This window comes from Triticum dicoccoides, chromosome 1B (genome assembly GCF_002162155.2).
Source record: "Triticum dicoccoides isolate Atlit2015 ecotype Zavitan chromosome 1B, WEW_v2.0, whole genome shotgun sequence".
Classification (NCBI taxonomy): Eukaryota; Viridiplantae; Streptophyta; class Magnoliopsida; order Poales; family Poaceae; genus Triticum; species Triticum dicoccoides.
The window spans coordinates 60,844,753-60,858,756 of record NC_041381.1 but is presented as its reverse complement, the minus strand read 5'-3'; positions in this window follow the sequence as shown (position 1 = coordinate 60,858,756).

Sequence of the window (14,004 nt, the reverse complement as noted above, 5' to 3'; positions counted from 1 at the left end):
ATTGCTAGTCTCTCCATAGATTGATCTTGGTGATGCATAGAAAATTTTGAATTTCTTCTATGTTCCACAACATCAACGTCCATGGTGACCTCGCTCCTTGATCTTGGGCTAACATGTTTTGCCACTAAATTTCCGATTGGGTTCATAAAAGTTGAAAGTTAGCAAAACATCTCAACTGAGAGTAATGATAGCAAACTAGTTAAACAAACAAGGAATTAAAGAGTTTCAGTTGGATGCTGAAAAGTAGTTATTAACATCATTGTAACCCGTTGTTGCAGCAGCAAAGCAGTTAAAGAAACAAGTAGATATTTAAGTTAAGGCAAACATGTAATTCTTAACAGTAAGTATCAAACACATATATAGGCGCAGTCTACAATATGATTAATAGGCTATGGCATTATGTAATCAGTAGCAAACTAAATTAAGCCAAGCAACGTAATTGAACAATTTTGCAATAAGTGGCTAACTAAAATTCCGAGAAGCAGGTAACTAAACTTACGCTAGTTCTTTGTACAGGCACACTCCAACTTATTTTTCGCTTACAAGGTTGTACGAAGGAGTCCTTGGCATCAATTGCTTGGATACGCAGTCCCAATACTTCTTTCTTCCCACACCGCATTGGTAAGTCGAATGGTTAATCTGGTAAGATGGTGCGTCCTTGATATGTTATATGAGGACATGTAGTCAGACTAGTTGTAGCCACACATATCACACTGGCTTTTACCGTATATTACTTTTGGTATATCGAGATCTAAGCAATCTACAATGGTTTGAAAAGACTGGCATCCTTCACATTATTGGCGAGCTCAGTCCATAGAAACAAGCAATTCAACCATTCTGGGGTAAATAAAAAGCGCCACTGGAATATTGTTCACTACCCAATCATACACGCAAAAAGGGGCGACGCCACCATAGGGGCTGATATGGGCTGCCGCCTCAGGTGGCTGAAAGTGTGCACCTAGTTTGAGTCGTCCAGGTTGGCCCAGGCTAGTTTTGTTTGTCCCAACGCACGAGCAGGCAATGTAAAAAAATGAAGAAATATGTTTCAATTTGGATGGGCCAATAACATAATTGCAAGGCAGGCCATATAGAAGGCATGCAGCCCAAACGAGCGCCTCCCATATCCATCGACAGCAGGAAAAATCCCAATTGATTCGCTCCGGCCTCCAGTCTGGTTCGCTCCTAACCTAGCCGCCGCTGGACAGACCGACACATCACTTCCTCGCACCCTCATTGGAGGGCGGTCGCCGGGCTTCAAGCGAACGTAAGGACAAGAAGATGAAGATCCAACCCTGGGTGTAGCCTGCGTGGGAGGCAGCGGCGGCAGCACAGGCATGGCATCGAGCTTGAGCAAACGGACAGTCGCAGCTTGCAAGAGTAGCATGCACAATGAGCAGGTACATCACATCCCTGATTATATCTAATTCAACTCTTCAATTTATGGCCAATAGTTAAACCTGACGGTGTTGTAAAACTACTTGTATGTAGGGAATCTATGAGAAAATGAAATCAATTTCAACTTATTTTATAACTCCCCCAATCAATACTGAACTGACTGAATCTGATGTATCTAATCAAGTTTCCGATGCAAACATACAAGCTCATGTTGTTCTTGAGCCTGAAGTGTCTAATGAACAGACTGCTAATGAAGGATTTGGTGCAAACATTTTACATGCTCTTGGTGATGAACCTATAGTGTCTAATGAGGGATCTAATGCAAGCATTTTGCAAACTTATTGATGGATTTAGTGTCTAATGATGATCTACTATGTTGAGAGAGACAGAGATTTGCAGGCATTGATGACAAGCAAATTATAGTTCATTTTCATAGCTTGAGGAAACATCGAGGCCATGTACCAGAAAGTCCCCGTATCATGAAAACATAGCATAAATACTTTTCAAATCTGTTGTTTGAAACTATTGGCATACTTGTGCAGGATAGATATATTGACATGCAGTTTGTGCACTGGTTATAGGTGCAATTACACTTCGATATTTTCAGCCAGAGACGAATAATTCAAGCAGATACAGACCATGTTTGTAGTCCTTGTACACCATGTCGCATTTTGTGTTTTTTGGTTCTTGCATCATTTAGTGTTTATAATCTGAACTACTTTGGATCATTTGCTGGTTTTCAAAGTGCATGTAGCTTCACATTTCGCAAGTTATGTTGATTTCCGGAGTGCAAGTGCCTTCATATTTTTTAAGTTAAATGTTCGCCCCTGGTAACTTGAATTCGTGGATCCTCCACTGCACACAAATCATACACGAATGCCAGTACGAATTAAATGAAATGCAGGGATGAGGGAGTCCTGGATTATGGGGTGTCCGGATGACCGGAGGATAACCTTTGGACGGACTCCTGGACTATGAAGATACAAGATTGAAGACTTCGTCCCGTGTCCGGATGGGACTTTCCTTGGCGTGGAAGGCAAGCTTGGCGATACGGATATGTAGATCTCCTCCCATTGTAACCGACTCTCTGTAACCCTAGCACTCTCCAGTGTCTATATAAACCGGAGGGTTTTAGTCCATAGGACGAACAACAACAATCATACCATAGGCTAGCTTCTAGGGTTTAGCCTCTCTGATCTCGTGGTAGATCTACTCTTGTACTACCCATATCATCGATATTAATCAAGCAGGAGTAGGGTTTTACCTCCATCGAGAGGGCCTGAACCTGGGTAAAAACATCATGTCCCTTGTCTCCTGTTACCATCCGCCTAGATGCACAGTTCGGGACCCCCTACCCGAGATCCGCCGGTTTTGACACTGACATCGGTGCTTTCATTGAGAGTTCCTCTGTGTCGTCATCTTTAGGCCCGATGGCTCCTCCGATCATCAACAATGATGCGTTCTAGGGTGGGACTTCTCTCCCCGGACAGATCTTCGTATTCGGGGGCTTTGCACTGTGGGACAATTCCCTTGGCCATCTGGAGCATATCGAAAGCTACACCCCTGGCCATCAGGTCAGATTTGGAAGTTTGAACTACACGGCGGACATCCGCGGAGACACTATCTTCGATGGCTTCGAGCCACAGGCGAGCGCGCCGCACTGTCACGATGGGCATGATCTAGCTCTGCAGCCAAACAGTGTCCATGAGGCCACCCAGTGTCCACTCAGACCCTTGGCTCGGAGCCGACTGCGCCAATCGAGGACGGGTGGCTGGACATCGCCTCGGGGGCTGCAATCTCTACGGTGATCGAGCCGAACACCAGCCTTGTCCTTTGCGAAGCTCGTAACTCCAAGGTACCGGACTCCTCTCCGGACTCCGAACATTCTGCGCCCCTGCCGATCAAACCCGATCGGGCGCCGATCATGGAGTTTGCCGCCGCGGACATCACTCAACCCTCGCCCTTCGGCGACATTCTGAATTCACTAAAGTCTCTCTCTTTATCAGGAGCGCCCTGGCCAGACTATGGTCAGCAAATATAGGATGCGTATGACGAAGAAATTCGAATCCCACCAACCACCCACTTCGTAGCCACTGTCGATGATTTAACCGAAATGCTCGACTTCGACTCCGACGACATCGACGGTATGGACGATGATGTATGAGACGAACAGGAACCAGCGCCTATAGGGCACTGGACAACCACCTCATCTCACGATGTATACATGGTGGACACACCTAAAAGAAAAGACGACGAGGAACAAAGGGACACAACGAGGGATCATTCCCTCGAAAAGTAGTCAAAGCAGCGGCGTAAGCGCTGCCCCAAGCCCCACCTCGACAGAAACAACAGCCATACAGACCCAGCCATGGAGCAGGGCGAACCGGCAGACGACGAACATGCCATTGAGGAACCGTCCGAATAGGGAAACTTGGGTAAACGAACCGAACAACCCATCCCCGGCGAAGATAATAGTCCGGACGACCTCACGCCGGACAAGTTGCTGGAGCATAAGAACCTCCACAAAAGGGTCGTCAGCACTGCATGCAGCCTGAAAAAACAGAAGAGGAAGCTCAAAACATCGGAAGATGCACTCAGAATCAGATGGGGCAAAGTACTCAACACTGCAGACAAATACGGCGACAGTCACCATACAAAGAGCTATCCGAAGTGAAAATTACTGCCAGAATTTGATGAGGAGGCCTTAGAGCCCCCGCAATCAAAAAATAAGGAAGCCACCCGGTTGGATAAACAACCCCATGGCCAACATATAGCGGCAAATGGCGCCGCACACAAGCCAGCACGCGGTCCGCACAAGGATTCACATCAAAAAGACGGCCCGGTCAGATCTATCTACGGGCCGATAAAGCAAGCTCTAGTAAGCAATGCAACGCCACAAGTATCCGAACATCACGGCACACCCAAGTATAGGGGTGCTGCACACCCCCTATATTTCACCGATGAGGTGCTGGACCATGAATTTCCAGCGGGATTCAAGCCTGTAAACATAGTGGCATACGACGGAACAACAGACCCTGGAGTCTGGATTGAGGACTATATCCTCCACATACACATGGCTAGAGGAGATGACCTCCACGCCATAAAATACTTACCCCTCAAACTTAAAGGGCCAGCCCGGCATTGGCTTAAAAGCCTTCCCGGAAACACCATCGGAAGTTGGGAAGAGCTCGAGGATGCCTTTTGGGCAAATTTTCAAGGGACCTATGTCCGACCTCCGGATGCAGACGATCTAAGTCATATAACTCAACAACCCGGAGAGTCAGCCCGGAAACTCTAGAACAGATTTCTTACTAAAAAGAACCAGATAGTCGACTGTCCAGACGCCGAAGCCTTAGCAGCTTTCAAACACAGCGTTCGAGACGAATGGCTCGCCAGACACCTCGGTTAAGAAAAGCCTTGAACAATGGCCGCATTAACAAGCCTCATGACCCGCTTTTGCGCAGGAGAGGATAGCTGGTTGGCAAGAAACAGTACCAACGACCCAAGTACATCCGAAGTTAGGGATGGAAACGGGAAACCGCAATGTAGCAAGGACCAGCGCCGAATCAAGGGAAATAGCCCGAAGAGCGCTGCAGTCAACGCCGGATTCAAAAGCTCCCGACAGAATCAGAAAAAGCTGCCCCTCAAGGACAATAGGGACGATCTATCTAACCTAAACAAAATCTTGGACGAAACATGCCAAATCCATAGTACTCCCGGAAAGCCTGCAAGCCATACCCACAGAGACTGCTGGGTCTTCAAGCAATCCGGCAAACTTAACACCGAACACAAGGGGCTCGACATACTAAGCGAGGACGATGACGAACCCCACAAGCAGAGCACCGGAGAACAAAAGAAGTTCCCACAATAAGTCAAAACAGTAAACTCACTTCACATGACAAAAGGGAAAAAGAGAGTGGCGCCTATAGAGATACGCGTCGTGCGGCCTGTCCCAGAGGAGTCCCGGCACTGGTTGTTAAAACCAATCACCTTCGACCATCAGGATTACTCTAGAAGTATCCGAAACGTAGGCTGGACTGCCTTGATATTGGATCCGAAAATTGATGGACTCCACTTTACACAAGTCCTAATGGACGGCGGCAGTGGTCTAAACCTGCTATATCAGGACACAATCCACAAAATGAGATAAACCCAACAAAAATTCGCCATGGCAACACTTCCTTTCAAGGTGTAACGCCAGGCCCAGATACCCATTGTACGGGTTCTCTCCTGCTAGAAGTTCTGTTCGGTTCCCCCGACAACTTTCGCTGCGAAAAACTAACCTTCCACATCGCCCCATTTACAAGTAGCTATCAAGCACTACTGGGATGCGAAGCTTTCGCCCGCTTTAACGCAATACCGCATTATGCATCCCTTACGCTTAAAATGCCTGGTCCACTAGGCATCATCTCATTAAAGGGAAATATCGAGTGTTCCTCGAGCACGAAAGACTGTGCGGCTGCCTTGACAGCCACACACTAAACCGGCTTCACTAACCAAAGCACCTAAACAGGTCGTTCAGACCCCGGACATGGCTAGATGAGTCCGGCGTAAACATACAAGGGCTTACTAGCCACATACCCCCGCACAAGGGGCTCCGCGCGTGTACAACAAGAGACAATAAAGCTCAATTCTACCCATTTTTTGAATTATACTTTGTTTATTTAATATAACATAGATTTTCGCACGATCTTTTTCAACTAAGTTCCTCTCTTTTACAGATGAACACCGTGCTACACCCGTCCAGGATACGGCACAACGGAGACACACACGCAGACGTGTAGTAGGGACCAGTTCCAAGGATTCTTTTCAGATTAAGACCCTGCATAAACCTTTTTCACTGTCTCTTGTTGATACACATCCCCTGGTTTCTTGTTATAACCAAGGAGGAGGCTGGCGTCTTGGCATGTGGCCACATCAGAATTTTGCGCGTACCTGGACACCAGGGGCTTCTTACCAAGGGCGTTGTTCAACCTGTTTTCATAAAGACCCAATACCTTCGGGAGTGTTCGGTGTCGCGAGTTTGTCCTTATATGCATCAGCTCCGAATCATGTCTTTGGTCAAATGTTGGGTTTGCTCGGCTCCTGTGTTTTGCTGCCTTATGTTCTACTCTATCGGCTAAGGCAGCACTAGGAGAACTACTGTGATTTTGCCCCGGTTCGGCCAGGCGAGCACCTCAATAGAGAAACCCGAAAACTGACTGCCATGATATAGCATGAGACTGGTCAACCACTCGATGACCCTCTAGAATCTTTAGGATTCCTCCGCATTAACGAAGGGCCGTTTCCCAGCCAGGCACACACGCGCCCCGAATTCGGGTGAGCGCGGTGCCCCTAGGGGCTATATAGTAGCCCCACTGTCAAACTCCTATGGCTAAGTGAAAGTGATAAAGCATTATAGTCCGGTTGCCTAGTTCGCTGCGCTATCACCTCCTTTATAGGACCAAGACGTTGGATTAAGTGTGAAAACGTGCCTTCTGCGAACACCCCCGCATTATATGCGTGGGGGCTAAAGCCGAAGACTGCCATCTTTCAGGTTATATACATATATACATTAACGGCCGCACGGGAGGTATTCTAATTCTTGAAAGCACAAGTATAAAAAGCTTTTTTATTCCATCGAAACATTGTTTTACAATAATACATGTTATTCGACCATAACATCCTTCGAGCATTGCATCTCTATTAAATGAGCGCCCTGTAGAACTTCCTGAAAATAGTGCTCGGCAGGTACTCGGCTTTCGTCCGAATCTTGGGATGCAACAACAATGGCCTTTATCTCTGCCCAGTATGTCTTGACACGGGCAAGAGCCATCTGTGCACCCTCTATGCACGCTGACCTCTTCATTTCATTAATATGCGGCACCACACCGAGGAACTGCTGCACCAAGCTAATATAACTCTTCGGCTCGGGCCTCTTCGGCCACAGATGACTCACGACATACTTCATGGTGAGTCCGGATAATCTATTCAGCTCCGCTCATGCGGTCAAACGATCGGTTAATGGAAGTGGGTGCTCTGGATTGTGGAACTGCGACCAAAGAAGCTTGTCCACTTCGTGGTCATTTTGATCGCGGAAGTGTTCGGCCGCGTTCACGGCATTCGCTGCCAAGTCCAGATAAGTGTTCGCCGCACTCCACTGCCGATCTAACGGAGCATATTTAGGATCCCCGAACTTCATCCACAGCATAAAGGGCTTTCCAGCTATGATATCTCCGGCCTGACGTAGCTCCTCCTTCATAGCTCTCATCGCAGAGCGAGTATCCTTGGCCTCGGTAGTGACCTTCTCTAGGTCCTGCTATGCCACCCAATATTCTTTTTCAAGAAGCTTACAGCGGTCGGTAGCATTCTTCAAATCTACAGCCATCTCGGCCATTTCCTTCTTGCTTTGGCAGTGAGCAACCTATTCAGCTTTCAGATCTTCAGCCGCCTTCAAGGCAGCCGCATCGCTTTTCCTGGCCTTCTCCTTGGCTCGGGAAAGTTCCGCCCGAAGGTTCTCCATGGCAGCGGCACCATCTGCATCAAGCACACATGTTATAAGGTACGGGCATCAAGCTCCTCTTACCAGGTGTCTTCGGAGAAATTGCATACCTTGTGCCTCGTACAGCCGCTTGCTGACAAGCGCGATGTCGGCATCTGCCACGTCAAGTTGCCGCTTTAGTTCGGCAAATTCATCAGTCCGGCTAGCCACCGGACACTTTGCCACCTACACAGGAAGGGTGACATATCATACCTGAGATTATGAACCTCGGCGCGCCGTCATTTTTGACAATGCACAAAGTCTCAGGGGCTACTATCTATACAGGGCGCATCTTATATATGCAGATCTGTCAAAAGGTACATCATTTCGCGTACCTCAAAACATGTCAATAAACTCCTGACGGCCTCGTACAACCCGCTCTCCGCGGATGAGATCCTTCCAATCATTGTATCCATCAACGCACGGTGTTCTTCTGGGATAGACGCTCGCCCGAGCAGATCCTTCAGCTCCTCCGACCGTGCACCGGACAGTGCCGGACTCGTCCGATGGCCTTTTTTGAAGGCCGGACACGGAGGGCCTTGGGGGGCTATACGACTGCCTTCCATCCCTGCCGGATTCGGAGAAACCCTCGGTGACGACACCTCAGGGTCGCCCGCTTTGCAAGGCGGTACGGCAGGGGGAGGCGTTCCACTCTCCATCATCTCCGGACGAAGATCCCCTGAAGATGAGCTCTGCTGAGAAGGGTTGAGATCCGAACTACAAGGTAAAATTTCGGTTATATTCCTCAGAAATAGAACATGGATGTCTCTCATTTTAACCCCCCCCCCTCTTTACTTACGGCTCGGTGGAGATCTGATCCCCTTGGGGGCGCGATGCGACCGAGGCATCCCCCGGCGCCGAACCCTCTGACAAAGATTTCTTCCCCCGCTTTGAGACCATGGCCTCCGGGTCTTCATAGGCGGTCCTCTTCTTCCCCTGGTTAGAGGAATTCTCGATTCCTCCTTTCCTGACCGCCTCCTTCGGGGAGGTGGTAGCTTCCTTGTCCCCCTCTTCGCCTTCTTCAAAGGCGCAACCTCCAGCATCCTGGTTAACACGGGATCCGGCGTAGTCGCAGGGAGGGGGGCCGGACACCTGATTAGCTTTGCTTTCGCTATCCACTCATGTTTAAGGGATAGCTCTTTTAAGGGCAATTTTATGATAAATACACGGATAGCGTGTCCGGGTACGGGGTTACTTACTTGAGTATCTGGGTGATTGCAGCTCAGACATGAGTCCTCGGATAGCGTGTCCGGGTACGGGGTTACTTACTTGAGTATCTGGGTGATTGCAGCTCAGACATGAGTCCTCGGACGAGTCCGGACACATTGCTTGTGATCCGAAGAACAATTTGTACATCTCCATGGGCGTTGCTCCCACAAAATGTTGGAGGGCTCGTGGTCCTTCCGGATTAAACTCCCATAGGAGGAGGGGGCGACGTTTGCAGGGCAGGATGCGGCGAATCAACATAACCTGCGTCGGTACAGCCAGATTGATGTCTCTTTCTGGGAGAACTCGAACGCGGCCCTGCAACAAGGGCACGTCCTTGGACGGCCCCCAGTTAAGCCCTTTATTAACCCATGACGCTAGTTGTGGTGGGGGACCCGAGCGAAAGACAGGTGGCGCCACCCATTTGGTGCCCCTAGGAGCTGTGATATAAAACCACTCTCGTTGCCATAAGCTGAACTCCTCTTGAAAAGAGCCCTCGGGCCATGGAGCATCGGCATTCTTGCTTATAACAGCACCTCCACACTCTGCATGCTGCCCCTCGATTATCTTCGGCTCTACTTTGAAGGTCTTAAGCCACAATCCGAAGTGAGCAGTAATTCGGAGGAAGGCCTCGCACACAACAATGAACGATGAGATATGGAGGATGGACTCCAGAGCTAAGTCATGAAATTCTAGCCCGTAATAAAACATGAGCCCCCTCACGAAGGGGTCCGTCGGGAAGCCTAGCCCCAGAAGGAAGTGAGACGCGAACACCATGCTCTCACTAGGCTTGGGAGTGGGAATAACCTGCCCTTGAGCAGGCAGCCTATGCGAGATTTCGTCGGTTAGATACCTGGCATCTCTTAGATTTCACACGTCTTCTTCCATAATGGAGGAACGCATCCACCGGCCTTGAAAGTCGGAGCCGGACATCGTTAGAGGTCCGAAGCGCCTGAATCTGGAGCTTTGGGTGTTGGAACTCAAGGTGAGAGGCGGATTTGATTGAGATTGAAAGAAAGGAGTCGAGCCTTTGTCTCTTTATAAAGAGGTTGAATACCAAGAGCCCTCCCCGTGACTGTTTGGGACTCGCCTTCGATTGAGGAGACATACCAACAGGCACGATTAGGTTACCCACGCCCGTATTGGTGAGAATCCCGGAATAAGGGGACACGATCTCTGCTCTGACAAGACGTGCCAAGGAAACCGCCTCGCTAAACGCGCTGAGGAGGGACAGTAAAATGATTCGAATAAAGGCTTGGCCGTGGCGTGATGTCAAGTTGCGGAATACATCAGCAGATTAGATTTGTGCAAATATTATTCTCTCTATGGTGGTGTGTGGAACTTGTTTTGCAGAGCCGGACACTACCCTTGTGTTCAAAATCTTCTATGAAGTATTCGGAGGAGGAACCCGCCTTGCAATGCCGAAGACAATCAGCATCGGACTCGTTGTCATTAAAGCCTGGTTCAGGGGCTACTAAGGGAGTCCTGGATTACGGGTTGTCCGGATGACCGGACTATAACCTTTGGGCGTACTCCTAGACTATGAAGATACAAGATTGAAGACTTCGTCCCGTGTCTGGATGGGACTTTCCTTGGCGTGGAAGGCAAGCTTGGCGATACGGATATGTAGATCTCCTCCCATTGTAACCGACTCTGTGTAACTCTAGCCCTCTCTGGTGTCTATATAAACCGGAGGGTTCTAGTCCGTAGGACAAACAACAATCGTACCATAGGCTAGCTTCTAGGGTTTAGCCTCTCTGATCTCGTGGTAGATCTAGTCTTGTACTACCCATATCATCAATATTAATCAAGCAGGAGTAGGGTTTTACCTCCATCGAGAGGGCGCAAACCTGGGTAAAAACATTGTGTCCCTTGTCTCCTGTTACCATCCGCCTAGACGCACAGTTCCAGAGTGCAAGTGCCTTCGTATTTTTTAAGTTAAATGTTCACCCCTGGTAACTTGAATTCGTGGATCCGCCACTGCACACAAATCATACACGAATGCCATTACAAATTAAATGAAATGCAGGGACTTACGCTAGCTCGTTGGACAGGCTCACTGCAGCTCTGCTTGCGCTTGGGATGTTCCATGTACAAGTCCATGTTACCACTTGCTTGGATGTGCAGGCCTTGTGCTCCTTGCATCCCCCTTTGCATTTTTGACACGGCGAATGGTTGATCAAATAAGAGGAATCGACCTTGATGTTGTACCGGATGACAGATACTTACAAGGTTATATGGGTGTGCAGGATGTGTACCACATCCCGTAGCGCCGTCATCACTACTAGAAAAAGGGCTATAGATGGGATTGACACTAACGGCGCACCAGACAGGCGGTGCGCCATTAGTATATACTAATGGCGCACCACCTTTTGGTACGCCATTAGTGTTGAAACTACTAATGGCGCACCTGGCCCAAGGTGCGCCATTAGTATCAAATTTTTTTTTGAACTAGTGCGCCTGTCCAAACATACTAATGGCGCATCCAGACGAAGTGCGCCATTACTAGTTGTAACTAGTAATAGCGCGCCTGTCGGAAAGTGCGCCACTAATGTTGTTTTTTTATTATATTTTTTATTCCTTTTTTTGCAAAACTACTAATGGCGCACTTTTCCACCGTGCGCCATTACTAGTTTAAACTAGTAATGGCGCACTCTGGAGCAGTGCGCCATTAGAATGTTTTTTTTTGCAAAACTACTAATGGCGCACCACCAGAAGGTGCGCCATTAGTAACCTGGATTACTAATGGCGCATTTATGGTTGGTGCGCCATTAGTAAGTGGGCAGCAACAAGATATTTTGGACAGCCTCTGCTACCCACACTCACTTTCCCCCCACTTCATTCTCTCCACCGCCTCCTCCTTGTCTCGGGTGCCTCCTCTTTTTCACCTCATTTCCACCATAGATTCATTCAAATTAAGTGGTTAAATTACCTTGTTTTGATAGGTAAGTAAGGGGGGAAGCTATATTTATGTTGTTCTCCCTACAACAATGTGCACATGCACTTTTCATGGCCTAGCTAGATATATGTATGTTCGTGGTGTTGCATATGTTTGTGGTGTTGCATATGTGTTTGTGTTTGGAGGTGTACCGGTATTTGAAATGCGATAGTTTCCAATATTTTGCCGGAATGTTGATTCATTTCCGTTTCAGCGAGAATTTTGGCATTAAGCTTTCTTTTTGGTCCTATTTTTAGCGAAAGTCATGCCAAAAATTTTCTTGGTTCTAAAATATCGTTTTTCTCTACCCCGCAGGCGACCATGGTCCGCACGATGACCGAAGGCATCGTGAATAGGTTTTTGAGGTCCGCGAAGGCCGAGATGCTTCAAAAGAACGAGATGGAGATAAGATGTCCGTGTCGAAGATGCAAGCTGAAGAGCCTTATTGCAGACCCGGATTCCGGGCAGGTGCGGGACCACCTACTCTTGCGTGGTTTCATGGATGGCTATCGGTGGCAAGGTGATGAAGATGACTACGAAGTCGTCCATGGGGGCTGGGCAAGAAATGAGGAAGGGCAGCAAGACAACCACCGCGGCTCGGGCGGGCGAGAAGACAAAGAATCCCCAGGAGATGATCACGACGGTGATGCTGTACACAGTCATCATGTAGAAGATGCAGGACATGATGATGAGTAAGATGCCGGAGCAGACGACGGGCATGATCATGAAGATGATGATGCCGGTGGAGCAGACGACGCTGGACCATCGATGGGCTGGGTGCAGGACCCTCATATTCAAGAGCTGCTTCTCAAGCAGACGGATAATGCAAGAGCTACCGCCCGAGAGAAAGCCAAGATGGATCAACTTGAGTTAGACGCGGTTACTCCATTGTATGAAGGATGCAGGCCCGAGGATACCCGCCTGAAAGTAACGCTCATGGCTCTGGAGATGAAGGTAAAACAGAAAATGACCGACGCATGCTTCGACGAGAACATGTCATTCTGGCACGAACGTCTTCCCAAGGGGAACAAGTGCCCAACCAGTTTGGAGGAGGCGAAGAAAATCGTGTGTCCTCTGGATTTACCGCACGTGAAATACCATGTGTGCATGAACAATTGCATCATTTATCGGGATGAGCACGCGGAGTCTACCATATGTCCGGTGTGCGGCGTCACTCGATACAAAAAGAGGAAGAAAGCTCCTCGAAAAGTGGTGTGGTACTTTCCGATCACTCCTCGTCTGCAGCGGTATTTCGCGGACCCTAAGGTAGCAAAGCTCCTGCGTTGGCACGCGGATAGGGAGGAGAAGAAGCGAGAAGATGACGCAAATGATCTGGAGATAGATAAAAAGACAAGATGCTGAGTCACCCTAAGGATGCGAGCCAGTGGCAAGCATTGAACTTCGAATACCCAGAATTTGGGAACGATCCAAGGAACATTGTGCTGGGCGCGAGCACCGATGGAGTCAATCCGTTTGGCACCCAGAGAAGCACACATAGCACCTGGCCTGTATTTGTGTGGATGTACAACCTTCCCCCCTGGTTGTGCATGAAGAGGAAGTACATTCACATGAGTATGCTAATTGAAGGGCCGAAACAACCAGGGAACAACATCAATCTATATCTGGGGCTGCTGAAAGAGGAGCTTGACACGCTGTGGAAAACGCCAGCCAATACGTGGGATGCTGCAGAGAAAGAATATTTCCCTATGAGAGCCGCACTGCACACGACGGTGCACGACTATCTCGGTTACGGATATCTCGTGGGGCAGGTAGTCCACGGATTTTCTGGATGCGTAAGGTGCATGGATGACACAACATATCGCGAGCTAGATAGAGATCCCGGGTCTTCGAAAACCGTGTTCATGGGACATCGAAGGTGGCTTCGCAACGATGACCCGTGGAGGAAACGCAAGGATCTGTTCGATGGTGAAACCGAACCCCGAAA